The sequence below is a fragment of the Pelodiscus sinensis genome, chromosome 6 (assembly GCF_049634645.1).
Source record: "Pelodiscus sinensis isolate JC-2024 chromosome 6, ASM4963464v1, whole genome shotgun sequence".
Taxonomy (NCBI): Eukaryota; Metazoa; Chordata; order Testudines; family Trionychidae; genus Pelodiscus; species Pelodiscus sinensis.
The window spans coordinates 122,460,007-122,475,246 of record NC_134716.1 but is presented as its reverse complement, the minus strand read 5'-3'; positions in this window follow the sequence as shown (position 1 = coordinate 122,475,246).

Here is a 15,240-nt window from a genome sequence, read left to right as displayed (position 1 = left end):
TTAAGCAGGTGATTATGAAACTGTGCTCAACCACCTGTTCTCTTGACCTGTGGCTGACCTGGTAAACAAAGGACCACATATCTCAATTAGTCCAGGTGATCGCAGAGATTGCCATTCTATAATTAATGTAGGGCCTCTCCCCTCTCCCCCGCCCAATTTATACTATATTCCCATTACCACACCATAAGCAAGACACATTCTTTGCTGTTGAAAGAGATGTCCAGATGTTTTCTAAAACTTAGCTAAGGTGACTGAGAAGGAGACAGTGGCTTAGACATGCATGCCCCTGCTCAATTGCCATTACATCTTTGATCAAATGACGACGGAGATGGCAAAATAATCAGCAAGACAACAAGGGTTCACAAAAATGGATGCTTATGGCTTGGCTTCTAAGTCAGGGTATGTCTACTCTACCATCCTAGTTCGAACTATGGTGGTTAATGTAGTCAATTGAAGTTGCAAATGAAGCCCAGGATTTAAATATCCTGGGCTTCATTTGCATCTTGCCGGGAGCCGCCATTTTTAAATCCCTGGTAGTTCGGACTCCATGCCCGCGGCTACACACGGCATGGAGTAGGTAGTTTGAATTAGGCTTTCTAATTCGAACTACCGTTACACCTCATTCCACGGGCATGGAGGTAGCCGTGGGCACGGAGTCCGAACTACCGGGGATTTAAAAATGGCGGCACCCAGCAAGATGCAAATGAAGCCCGGGATATTTAAATCCCGGGCTTCATTTGCCACTTTGATTGACTACATTAACCACCCTAGTTCGAACTAGGGTGGTAGTGTAGACATACCCTCAGAGTTTAGGCACCTAAGTAAATGGTCTGCAACTCCTCATGACTACAATACCATTGGGGATAAACTGCAATGAGAAAGGGAAGCAGAGATGTGCCAGGAGAGAGATAGGTGATGGTACAGTGAAATGGAGGATGGGAACATAAGAATGGACAAACTGAATCAGTACTAAGGTTCATCTAACCCAGTATCCTGTCTTATGACTGTGGCCAAAGCCAGGTGCCCCAGAAAATGAACAGAACTGCTAATCATAAAGTGATCCATCATCTCCTGTCACCCATTCACAGATTCTGGCAAAACTTAAGCTAGGGATTGTGCATTGTCCTCGCCCTCTGCAGAGTCTCACAGCTCCCATTGGCTGGTTTGAAGAACAGGCAGTGTGTGAAGTACTCCTCTCCCTACTCCTCTTGGGCTTGCAGCTGTTCACAGGCCACATAGCCCTGCAGCCAGCTGCTCTGAGAGGCCTGTTAGGGCAGGGCAGGCAGGCTGCCTGAGAAGCCTGCTGAGCTGCTGGCCAGGAGTTACCCAGGTAAGCATCTCCTGGCTGGAGCCTGCCTATAACACCCCAACCCTCTGCCTCCCTGCTCTTCCCCCCTACTCCATATAATCCAAACCCTCTGCCCTCCTCCTGCATCCATACCCTTTCCCAGATCCTGCTCCCAATCCCCTGCCCCAGGTCACAACCATCTCGTCCCTATGTCACAACACAAACCCCTGCACCCCTTCCTCCACTCCAGTCCCCTGTGCCAGGTCACAACTTCCTCCTTCCACCAAACTCTCTCCCAGATACCGCACCCTCTCCTGCATGCCATCCATTACCCTAATTGTCCTTCTGCCCACACCTCCTCCATTAATATCGTGAAAGAGTGAGGCCCTTGGCCACTTTCCAAATTCTTCATCCAAAATTATTGCCTACCCCTGAACTAAGTGGATAGAGTGTAGCTACTAGATCTGCAATGAAGGTCTTGCAAACAGTGCAACCAAATCTTTTAAGAATGTAATGAAGATCACAGTTTAACATCTCATGTTCAACATGGCACTTTAAAACATCACAGTGTTCTTAGCCATGGTTTCCAAGATACTAGCCACTAGCTACATGTGGCTATTTGGCCGGTTGAGTGTGGCTAGTTGGCTCACAAAATTATTTACTTTTTCAGAATAATGTGTCTAGTTTGCTATAACTGGTGCAGCCATTCTGGGCAATTATTTAGTAGTATTTGTTTGCTTGTATTTCAGTAACGCCTAAAGGCTCCAAACAAGAATCCACTGTGGTAGGTAATCTACAGAGAGACTTGGCTCCAAAAAACTTTCAATCTGCATATAAAACAAGAGAAAAAATGGGTGACTACTACAAATGGATAGGGGCTCACAATATAACTGAAATGATAAGGATAAAGTAAAGAGAGTTGAAGGCCCAAGCCAGGAAGTCCATTCTATTCCTGGACCTGCCTCTGGGTTGCTGTGTAACCTTGAACTAGTTACTTCCCCTTTTCACTCACTCTCTCCACCTGTAAATTGGAATAATGATGTCATCTTGTTTGACAGAGTGCTTTGAGGTTTTTGGAGGAACAGCACTATAAAAGAGACAAGCATTCATTTTATTTGCAATACTCCTATCATAGAGTATTTTCCTTGAGACTATAAACTATATTCCAAAACACGACACATGTTACTATTCAGAGCTCACACCCCATTCGACCAACTTACAAATTAATCGCTTTTTTTTTTTAAAGAAATTTATGGCTTGCAAGTAGAAGCCCATTGAAATACTGATCTGAAGGCTTTATTGCCCTCTACGATCAATGCTACTAATTCTTTGAGTATTTTACATACACAAGTGCATTTCTAGGCCTGGTGTCTCTGGTGTGTGGTTGGAAGCTGCTAATGGAAAAATCAAACCTTAACACTGTTTTCCATTTTGTTCCCTAGCTCATGGGATTCATTGCAGCAACACTGAGTGAATGAGAATCTTTCCCCTTGCCTCTCCAACCATTGCAAAGGCAGCTTTCATCTCTCAGGACCCAGAGTTTTGCAGACACCCTTCAAACATGACAAGTTACTATGGAAACAAGTGATGACAGATTAAGTTCCTAAGAGATTTCTGTGAATGTTAACCACACTCTAACCAGGCCAAAGGACAACGGTGATGTAACCAGGCTACTAAATTTTAAATACAAAGTCAAACCCTTAGGTTGATGTTTCATTTCACTTACAATAAGGATTAACTCCATTCCAAGAGTCTCAACTGTACTATAGGAAGATGGCGTCAGATCATATGAGACAACTGTTAAATGTAGCCTTTGAAAAAGGGAGTGCTTTATCTTTATGTCTGTTTTGGCTGTTTCTCTCCTTTGGTTGAAAAGAGAAGCAAAGTAGCAACCATGTGTCTGGAGGGGTAAATTTGATTCTAAACCAATATTTTTATGTGTTAGGCTTCTGAGTTTTGTAGCAGATAGGGTTAAGCAGCTTGCCTACTATACCAGATAACATGCTTTTCTGGGGTTGATTCATACTAATTCATTATTATAATCCAGTATATGAACACAGTATGTGTTCATTATAGGATATTCCTTGTAGGTATTCATGGTTATCTGCAGTATTAAGCTGTAATGCAAAAGCCCACACACTTGTATCCTGTATGAAGAGCTAAAACATATTAGTAGGGTAAGTTAGCATAAGCGATCTTTGTCCTAAATAAAATCCTTACCCAGCTGCCTCTAAGCTTTGGGGAACCAAACAGGGGAACTAAAACTATAGCTGTGTTCATCCATTGCCCACAATGAGTTGGTAACCATGAAATGGAGAGCAGAGCAGAGAAGTTGCTAGAAAGGTAATGGTTTCAGGAATGAGATAATCCTCATTAATGTGTGGTAGTAATAAGCATCATAATCTACTAACCTACAGAGTGTTCCCATAGATTTCTCAGGGTGAGGAAATAAAATATGGACATGGTAGGTTGGGCCAGAATCAAGCGATGCCAAGGTCCTATAAAATATCCCTGCTGTAAAGCTAAAGAGATCTTTGTTCTTCTTTTGGTTCTGCTGTTGGTGTTGGTGTTCTAGTTCTTTTTCACCTTCAGCGTCTATCTTTACAGCATACCTTAGTCACTCACAGGAGTAAAAGTAACTTAAGTTTCTTCCTATTACAACTTGGGTCCCTGCCAGCTGTTTAAATAGCTCCCCACTGGCTTTTGCCTCAGCTCAGCCAGTTCTTGCTACTTAACCTCCTCTAAAAACAACCAGAGAAGTGTAAATAGTTCTTAGTGTAAATAGTATACATGACAATCATGTCACAGTGTAAGTGTTGTAATTTAGGGGATAATACATCATAGTCTTCATGTACAGATGCTGAATCTCTGGTTTACATGCACATTTTTCAAATCAACTGTTACTATGATCCACCTCCAGTAACTAAGAAATGTAATGTTATATCTCAGGAAACCATCTCCAACATTAAAACCAGCAGTCACTAATAATAAAAAAAAAAAAAACAAGTAGGAAACTTTGCATCTTTCCTTCTCATTCATTCAACAGCTGCTGCTGCCCTTTGGAGTATTTCTGATTTGCTTTCAATTGAAATGAAAACCCTGGCATCATTTCTGATCTCTTTGCTGTTTTTGCTGTGAACTCAGAGTATCTCTGAAGCCAAAGGGGGGGGGGGGGAAATAAAGTCCCACAGGTTGTTGTCAATTAAATAAAAATATTTATTAATATCCTTGGGACTCTATCTAATAGAGATTAAAAATAAGGAAAAGCCTTCTACTCGGTAAACTAAAATTACGGGCCAAACCTCTAGTTGATGTCAACTGGCATAGTTTCAGCCCCCAAATGGAAATTTAGCTCTGGTCTACATTAGGGAGTTATTTAGAAATAACTCACCTTATTTTGAAATAACAAATGGAGCATCTGCACTACCAATCCCGCAATTTCGAAATAAGGGGCTGATTATTTCCTGCTTTCCACATGGAGTAATGCCTCTTTAGGAATATATTTCAAAATAGTGGTAGTGTGGATGCTCCACTGTTACTATTTCTGAATAACTACTCTCCAGAATCATTCAAAGTAATTACACCCTAGTGCTGCCTGGGGCTCTATGTCGAGGAAGTGCATCCACATTAATGGAGTCTACCTTTAACTAATTTTGAGACTTCCCTGTAGTGTGGACACACTATTCAAAAGAGTTATTTTGGGAGTAATTATTTCGAATGCAATCATTTTGAAATAATTTACTAGTGTAGACATGCCCTGAGGGTGAAATTGAGAAGGCCAACATTAGTGCCCAAGACCATTTAAGTCTTACTTAAAAGACATTTCAGAGACTTACATGGCATGACTCTGATAAGTGAATTCTACTCTCTGAACACATGCAAGCTCCTCTTTTTCCTTTACAAGAAAACTCAGCTGTAATTAATAGAGGAAAAAATATCTTTCCATGGAATGTTAGAAAAATGAGCAAGTTCCACTGCTGGTGTAAACGATACAACTTCTCTTGCAAATAATTCAGCTTCCACTTGCAGAAGTTCTGGACCAGTATCTTCTACAAATATCTCCATGTGTTGGAAAGCCCTATTGATTGGCTTGTTAGTCTAGAGGCATGATTCTCATTTAGGGTATGTGAGGGCTTGGGTTGAAATCCTGGACAATTCTTGGCCCTGCTTCCTGTGCAGTTGTGATTAGACCTCAGGGGGCTAGTTTTTGCTTTAACCGTTGGAAGGAATAGTGTAGGGCTGTTGTGGAATCCCTTATCATTGGAAATATTTAAGAGCAGATTAGATAAACATCTATCAGGGATGATCTAGATGGTGCTTGGTCCTGCCATAAGTGCAGGGAACTGGACTTGATGACCTCTCAAGGTCCCTTACAGTTCTAGTGTTCTATGATTCTATGAAACATCAGATCATTCAGTGTTATAATAAGTACATGTCTGGCTATCACAGAAGGCAGGAATCTTGAAAGGTGCTAGCCAGGAATTTTTCAATTTACTATTATTTTTTTTTGCTGAAAAAAGCCAATTCGTCAAAAATGAAACTTCTCATGGGAAATAGTTAGATAAACTAATTCTTGACTCAGAAGGTTTTTTAATTAAAAAAAAATCCCTGTTGAAGTTGTCAAAACACCTCGTATCCACATTTTGTAAGTGTATTTTCTGTACAAATTGACTGGTTAGAAATTTAAGGTAATTGTTGCAGCATGTAAAAATGAAAAAGAAATAGAACATTTTGAAATGAAATCTTTCAATTTAGTTGAATCATAATGTTTGCATTTTCAGTTCAGAGATTTTCAAAATATCGTTTATTTTTTTCTCAGGAGAAGCGTGGGGGGGAATAGAAATCTTGAAAATTTGTACAGAAGGGGAAAACCATTTCCTGTCCAATTCTACGTGTGACCCATGTCTAAGGAAATGTATTGTCACCAGCTATTTCTACAATACACAGACACCAGGATTCATAGATTTGAATGCTAGAAGGGACCACCATGACCATGTAGCTTGAAGTTTTGCATAAAACAGGTCATAGGACTTCCCTGAATTACTTCATGCTTCAAATCCAATAGGATTAAATGTCTCATTTATATTTCAGATGTTCTCCTCTCATGCTGATGGAGCACAAGAAGCTTTTGGCATCTTGGGGAAGGAAAGGTTAAAAAAAACCCCAAGATGACATGTGCCTTTGTTTTTCATAGTAGCGTAACAAAATCTGTCTTTTTGGATACAGGCAACAAGATGGCGGATACGAGGTAGAAGTAAACATTTTTTTTCACAGTACCACTAACATACAAATAAAAGCCAATGTAACTACACTGTCTACATTCTTAAATGTACCTTAAATGTTAGGGGAATGTGCTATTATTGGGCAAGCTCCTCAGATGATTTAAATTAGCATAACTCCATTGACATCAATGGTACTATGTCAGTACTTAAGAATCTAGATTCTAATCCTACACACCTTGTTCTGAAAATTTGTGTTTCTCCTACACAATCTCAGTACCTTGAAGAACTGAGATTAAGATACAATCATGAGATGCATAGAGATTTTAAGGATTACTATCAGAGGGGTAGCCGTGTTAGTCTAAATCTGCATAAACAACTAAAAGTCCCGTGATGCCTTATAGACTAAGACTATAGATTTGTTGGAGCATAAGCTTTTGTGGGCAAAGACCCACTTTGCCAGATGCATGTAGTGGAAATTCCAGAAGCAGGTATGATTATACAGGCACATGAAAAGAAGGGAGTACCAATCAAGAGGAAGGCCAGAGATAACGAAGTCAGTTCAGTCAAGGAGGATGTGGCCCACTTCTATCAGCTGCCGTCTCTGTCCTTCCTCTTGATTGGTACTCCCTTCTTTTCATGTGCCTGTATAATCATAGCTGCCTCTGGAATTTCCACTACATGCATCTGACGAAGTGGGTCTTTGCCCACAAAAGCTTATGCTCCAATACATCTGTTAGTCTATAAGGTGCTACAGGACTTCTCATCGTTTATAGGATCACTATGATAATTTAATCTGGGCTCCGGCACAACAGTCTGATGTGTTTTAGTTGCTAAATATAGTGAAAATACTCAGAAGAAACCAAATTGCTTCTGTTACACAATCCCTATATGGGCTCCTTATTGAATAACTAGAAGATTTACCCGGCATTGCTCCGGTCTTTAACTGAAATAAGTTTTGTTTTTGTTTATGTAACTCGTTGTTCTGGGGTGGGGGATAAGGGTTTCAGTATTCAGGCTGCCTTGGGGAGAGAGGACAACCTCCACGGTCTCTTACCAAAGCAGTGGTTTGATTCCCTAATGTGTAAGAGTAAATGCACATTTGTGTGTAATGGGGTGGTATGCATGCAAACTTGTGTGCTTACATGCTCTCCCTGAGATATTTATCTTAAAGTCTTCTCTGACTGTGAGGACTTCAATAGCCATAGGCAGTAGGGTATCAGGTCTGGATCGATGTTGTTACTCGTAGAAACACTGTTAGCAGAATTCTGTTGAAGGCTCAACATGTAAGTCGGGTCTAGGTATTGATGCTTCCTCACCCAACGTTTGGGACTACTGGAATTTCAGAGCTTTTATTCAGCCCATTTTTAGATAAACAGGACCCTGGTTTCAGGTTTGAGACCTAGGTCCAGATTTTAAAGCCACCCAAAGCTGATTAAAGTTAGTTTCTGATTCATGCTTTACATGCTTATTGTCAGGTCTCTCCAGAGGAGAGAGCATTGCTGACATTGTCTCTCCTGGGGGTCCAACACCAGCAATGCAGGGTTCACTGGCTTAGCCGCCCCCTACACACAAGTGGGTGTGACCTATGCAGAGAAACCCCTACAACTATCCGTTCAACCCTACAAGCATGGAGTGTGGAGTGTGGTTTGATTGTAGGATTAGAACATACAGCATGTGCTGTTCCATTGAGTATTACAAGTTTGCTAGTGGTTGGAGAATTCTACAGTTTGCAGGACTTTTCTCCCTAAGTGGAGCTCAATGCAGCCTTGTTAGGTTCTGAAGTATAGTGTAATTCTAGGCCCTCCTAATACCCTGTTGCTTCTTGTTTAGTTCATGGCATCACAGAGAGATGTTAGATACAAAACCATGACTATTCTTGTTAAAAGCAGTGTTACACGGGGCCCTTGATTTCTTAGAATTGGGGATGATGACACACAAGAACCCCAAAACAAAGAGAGAGAAAGAAGCCTATAATTCCAAAACACTTTTCAATTACAACACTTTTGCATGCCAGCTAATAAGGATCCTGACCCCTCAAACCTCTCCCACTTGGAAATAGATTTTGTGTAAAGATTCACACGTCTACGTCTACACTATGAGTTTTCTAGGCAAAAAATATGCTAATGAGGCTCATTTGCATGAGTCGTGATCTCATTTGCACATTTTCTGCCGATCCATTTTTGTGCTGGGGTTTTTGCACAAAAACAAGCAGTGTGGACATTTTCTTTTTGAGCAAAAAAACCTTTTTCCGCAAGATCGATATTAGATAAGGATCTTGCAGAATAGGGGGGTTTTTGCACAAGAAAAAACATACACACTGCTTGATTTTGCGCAAAAACCCCAGCGCAAAAAACAGATCAGCAGAAAATATGCAAATGAGATAGCGACTCATGCAAATGAGTCCCTCCTTACCATATTTTTTGCAGAAAAAACTCGTAATGTAGACGTAGCCTATGGCTATTATTCTGATCTTTAACCTTCCCTTCTGTGCCTGACCTTAGGTGATCCTTCTTAAACATCCATCAACAAACTGTCAAACAGAATTCTCCCTTAATTTCCTCCCTGAAACCTTTCTCTTCTTCTGGATCACCTCCAGAGCAAGATGGAGTAAGTTATCCCCAGACCTCAGGCATTTGAAATATATCCTGAGTCAGTGCTGATAATTATAGCAATCGAATAATCAGTCCAGAAATGTAAAGGTTTCAATATTTTCTGATCAGGAAGACAACTAATGCACTTAGAATTAGTTTATTAAGGCTATTTTGCATACTCTCCTGGTATCACTTCGCATTCTCGTCCCTTAAATCTCTGTCTTTCCGGATACCATTTCAATATTGGGTCAGATTATGAATATTAAAGGATTTCCAAAACCCACGCTAATTTTAAACGTCAAATGCTTTGCATCGCAAATGGCCTGAGCTCTTTAAGCCTCCTCTTCTGTGTGACTCATCTGCTTCCAGAGAATCAGGTCATGAATTTCTCTTCTTTGCAGCTCAAGTGAGGTCCCCGAAATATCAAGTCAGGTGCATGTACTTTTTTTAACCCCTTTTCTAACATTTTTAAAAGCAAATCTATAGTGTGAGCAGCTCAGACTACTGACAATGGCCCAGAGACTGGGACGCTTTCTTCACAGATCAGGTGTAATTCTCACAACAGCAACATTTCCCTCGACTCAACTTCTACCTTGACCTAGTAAGACATCCTGAAGGGGCAATATGGTAGCTCCGTCTCCATGAACCAATGATCACTCCCTCAGCCTCGGGCTGAGACTCATTGAGAATATACCAAGTGGTGCCAAATGAGATGTGTTTTTATGAGGCAGACACCTGTCCATTTGTACCAGACCAATATAACCATGGGCATCAGCCAAAGCCTTTTGCAATCAATGGAAATACTTCCCTGAGCTTTGGATCAGATGCCAGACAACCGAGGCCAACACCGCTAACGCATCTCATTGAAATTCCACCCTCCACCACCTGTTTTGTTACAAGTGGGGGGGGGATTACAATGTTGGAGTTAAAAAAAAAGTTTGACAAGTTCCCATCTGGGGCCCGAATTCCACTTAACCAAGAGTGGGAAGACTGAGCAACAAATTGGGTGAGGTAACGACTTTGATTGGACCAGCTTCTGTTGCGGAGCGAGCCAAGCTTTTGAGCCACACAGAGCGGAGTGTCAGGGGATATGGATGGGGGAAGGAGAGCCTACTTTGGGCTGCCTTTTCTCTCTGTTGTGCTTATCAGCCGAATTCTGAGGAAGCACAGTGAGTGGAAGCACACTCAAACCCCTTTGCATAGTTACTAATTAACCCTCTCTTTGTTTGACCAGCTAAACAAATAAAATGTCTTGCTTACATTTCAATTAGCTGGCCTTTTGCATGTCTGAGGCTCTAGACAGCCCCTTGCCTGGAACTCTATTAGCATTTAAATGGAGATAGGTCAGGGTCACATGGCATAGCTCCTTTGGATAAAGCAGGACTAATGATCAAGGGAGGCAGGGAAGCATAAAAATCAGGGCAGGTCAATACAGAAAGCATAAAAACTAGATCGCACATGGTCACACCCATTTTAAAGAGAGGTCAGGTGATGATGAAGGTCACATGTGAAATTAAATCAGGTCACTTTGCTTCTGCCCTCCTCTTTCCTTCTTCTTTAAGGACAAATCCTGTTCTCATTTACAACAGTGTAAATGTGAATTTGTCACACATGCCTTGGACACAGTAAACTGCAGGAGAGACTGGCTACAGAGCCTCCTTCGAGAGACACACCAGAAACGTATCTTCCAACATATTTTTGAGTATAATGCCAGTTTGAAGATAGTTTGATGTAGCCATGTTAGTCTGGTGTTGCTGAAACAAAAAAGTGGGCCACGAAAGCTCATCACCTAATAAACCATCTTGTTGGTCTTTAAAGTGCTACATAGTCCTGTTTTTCGTTTCAGTTTGAAGATAGTTTAAATAAGGTCTGTTGCACACAGCACCACCTCGTGGCCAAATGGTATAATACGATTTAGTATTCCATTACAGAAGTGACTCCAGATTCATGCTGACGTCCATACGATTTCCTACACTAGATCAAACCTCTTATACATCATGTGCACTTGCTTCCCTAATTGGCCAATACTTGATCATTTGGAGACAGGGGAGGGAAAAAAGCAGCACATGCCCAAATATTCTGTATTATGCATAGTAAAGCATGTCTACAGTAACAAGATTGACCCTCCGGAGGTTGATCTTCTAGCATTCAATTTATCAGGTCTAATGTAGACCCACTAAATTGAACACTGAAGGCAATGCCTGCCAGCTTCCAGTACCTCTCGTTCCTCAAGGACTAAGGGAAGCTGACAGGAGTGTATGCTCCCGTCGGTCTCTTGCTGTTTGGATGCCATCACAGTTCGGGTTAAAGTAAGCCAACTCCAGCTGCACATTTTGTGTAGCTGGAGTTGCGTACTTTAAACCAATCTGCATGGTCTCATGTAGACCAGGCCTCTCATCAGGGATCTAATTCTTTATTGCCTGATCTGTTGGGCAGTCCCACTTTTTCACGGGTTTTTTAAGATTGCATAAAATCAGTTGTTCCCGTTCCCTTACACCAGCGGTATCTTTTCATAGCTAGCCAATTTCCGCAGGGGTCTGAGCTGTAAGGCTGCCAATGGGAGCGTTGCGCTGATTTCAGCAGAGGTGGAATGAGGCTCTACTAAACTGCACAAGGTACAAGGCCTTCAGGAATCAGGTTGTAAGATAAGCTAAACTGAATATTAAAAAAGGATGATTTAATTATGGAGAGACCACTATGCCCCATCTACCAAGCCAACCACTTTATCCATGTACTTAATATGCCCATTTTCAAAGTATTCAAGCACTTCACCATCATGAAGGCATTTATTCTCACAACACTTCTGTGGGGTAGGGCACTACTCTTATCCTCTTTGTATAAAGAGGCTAAGCGACAGGTCTAAAATCACACAAGAAGAGCATGACATCGCAAGGCATTGACCCTGAATCTCTGGCACCTTGTGTTCTTATGCTCACCACTGCATCACTCTTCCTTGCGGTGTGGTGTCCCATGAGCTCCTGTTTTCCAGTGACTCTTTCCTGTTTGGTAGCATTGGCTCTCCTACTGCTAAGCTGGTCTGATCCTGGGAGTTGGAGCCATTTGCTCAACAGTTCACTGCTGCAATCGACTATGCAGTTGACTCTTGCATACTGGTCCAACCTCGTTCACTCACACCACCCTCATTCACTCACCCATCGTTGATACCAAGTAACTCACTCACAGTCCCCATCTGTCACCAGTTGCCATAGCTTAACATGCACTGTTGTGTTAGGTGATTATGGTGTGGTAGCCTGGAAAATGACAACCATGGTGTTTTGCCCTGAGTTCAAATATATTTTGGCAGAGAAATAATGACCTTCTTGGAGGCAATCACTCCCTTTCCCCGTTTGTCATTCATTGTTGGATTGTACACTATTCCCGTGTTGGATCCATTATGGAAAATCAGGAAGTTATAGACATTGTGACTCACCTAGACAGGGAGACAGAATGATAGTGTCTAGCTGACATGGAGTTAGCTGCCCTGCCTCAGCAAGATCTCTCCAGCACCACAGAAACACAGAATCATAGAACACTAGAACTGGAAGGGATCTCGAAAGGTCAAATCCAGTCCCCTGCCCTCACTGCAGGCCCAAGCACCTTCTAGATCATCCCTGAGAGATGATTGTCTAAACTGCTCAAAAAATATGGCGATTCTACAATCACCCTAGACAATTTATTCTAGTTCTTAACCACCCTGACAATTAGGAAGTTTTTTCCTAATGTCTAACCTAAACCTTTCTTGCTACAATGTAAACCCTTTGCTTCTTGCCCTATCATCAGAAGTTAAGGAGATACTTGAAAACTGCTCTTATATCCCTCTCCATCTTCTTTTCCAAACTAAACAAACCCAGTTCTTTCAGTCTTCCCTCACAGCTCACGTTTTCTAGACCTTTAATCATTGTTTAGACCTCAGCCATATGTAGAGAAATCACATCTGCTGCTACATCTCAGAAGGAAGGAAGCTTTATGAGTGCCTCCTGGAGGCCTGCCATACTGGCTGGTGTGGAGGAAGGACAGGAGAGGCATGGTAACACCTCTTCAACTTCCTCCCTGAGTCTTTTGGTATTGGGGTGCTATGGGATCACAGCCCTTCCTGTTGCCAAGGAGCAGTGCTATCCCAAGCACAAAGACTGCTGTTGTGCCCTTTGGTCTTGTGTACCCTTAGGAACATTGCCTGCTCCATTGTTCTAGTACAAACAGTGCTTCAAACCTGTGGCTTAGGCTGGAGTTAGAGCTCTGAGGAGGAGCTCTCAGAGACCTCTATAAACCTTAATTAACCCACCCATCTGTAAGGGGATGTCAACACTAGCCCCCTAGTTCGAACTAGGGAGGCTAATGTAGGCATTTGAAATTGCAAATGAAGCCTGGGATTTAAATATCCTGGGCTTCATTTGCATCTTCCCGTCCGGGAGCCATTTTTAAATCCCCTTAGTCCGAACTAACTGCCCGCGGCTACACGCAGCAGTCAAGACGCAGGGGAAGGTTTTTCGAAAGAAGGCCACTTTTTCCGAAAAAACCTTGTAGCCTAAACACACCTTAAGAGATAGGACCACCATATTTGGTGTACACCTTCCTCTTATTGTAACTCGTATTGGTTGTGCCAGGACAAAGGGATGTGCTTGGATGGGGACTGGTTCTCATAAAACCATACAGAAAAGAGACAGAATCACCAGGCAGGTGAAAGAGGTTGGCCGGGAGTGCACCCTCTTTCCCTTCCTCCCCCATGTAGGACAGCCTCAGCTCAGAGCCTCCTACTCCCTACCTCCAAGGTGCCCTTTTGGGATGATGGAGGGGGCTGCAGCTACCTCCCAATTCACACAGGAACATCGGTGACTGTGAGCTTTCCCCTCACTCCCTGATGAAGGGGAACAGTTTGCTGCATTCCTCACTCTGGCTGGGGAGCACAGGGGCAAACAAACCTGTACTTACCCCAGCCAGCAGACATTCACAGGAGCTGCATTAGCCTGGGAAAGGCTCTTCTCGCCTGCCCCAGGCTGCTGTGGTGAGGGAGGGCTGGGGTTGTCCTCTTTCCCGGGGGCAGTCTGCATCCTGAACCCTCATCCCCTGCCCCATACCAGAGCAATGATTTAAATGCAGCTTGTGCCTTTTCATTTTATTTTCCAAACATAAAAAATTGAGTCAAGCACCTGAGCAACACGAGGTAAATCTTCTAGTTACCAATAATTGTGTGGTATATCCATTGCCTAAGACTTCTCTTCTGTAATGAAATAGGAATCCATCGCTTTTTCAGCACAGACAAGCAATTACCTTGTGGAGTGGTCACGGTGTCTAATTTTTATCAGAGCTGAGCAAATCACTCACAGCAAATAATAGATTTGTTGTTCTGGGTTTGTACGGCACCTAGCGCAGTGGAATCCTGGGACACAACAAGAGCCCCTAGCCATTACATAATACAAATAATAAAATAACTAACAGAGACTTTCATTTTGCTTTTGAAGTATGACAGCAGAGCGTGATTTCCTTCGGTTTTGAATTATTCATTGGTTTTTTTCATGTGAATTTAGTTTTTACCCATTTTCTGCAGAACCATTGATTGTCAATGTGTTGGTAACATCTGACTGGCAACAGAAATCATTTGCTATCAATATATTCCCTGATTGGATGAGCATACAAGAAACTCCACCCTTAATATTCAAGCATGCAACAATACAATTCAGTTTCTTTCAATGTTTATGCATGTGGCTTTGAAATTCAGTTTATGTGCGAGAAAAACTCAATTGCTATAAGATACAGGAGCAGGCAATCTTTGCATTGATTCAGCATATGTCCCAAATTGCAAATTTAAGAAGACCCATCTATGTTCCTCTGCTCTACCCCAACAATAAATCTCTTTCAAAAAATGCAGCTATCCACTTTCCTTTCCCCCTTCACCAATGTGGGTGGAATTTAGCCTACCTCCCACTCCTGAGTACCTCACAGAGGTTATTTATTTGTAACATCTTTGGTGGTCTCTGGATGAACCTGTGAACAAAAACCATGGAATGTGCAACTATTTTTTTCTGAACCCAGAGAAGTTTTCCTGTTCATTTTCTTTTGTACATTTTCCCAATGTTTGGCTTGTCTGGGAAATCTCCCACCATTGCATGATCATCTGTGAGGTGCCCTGAGGTGATAGTAG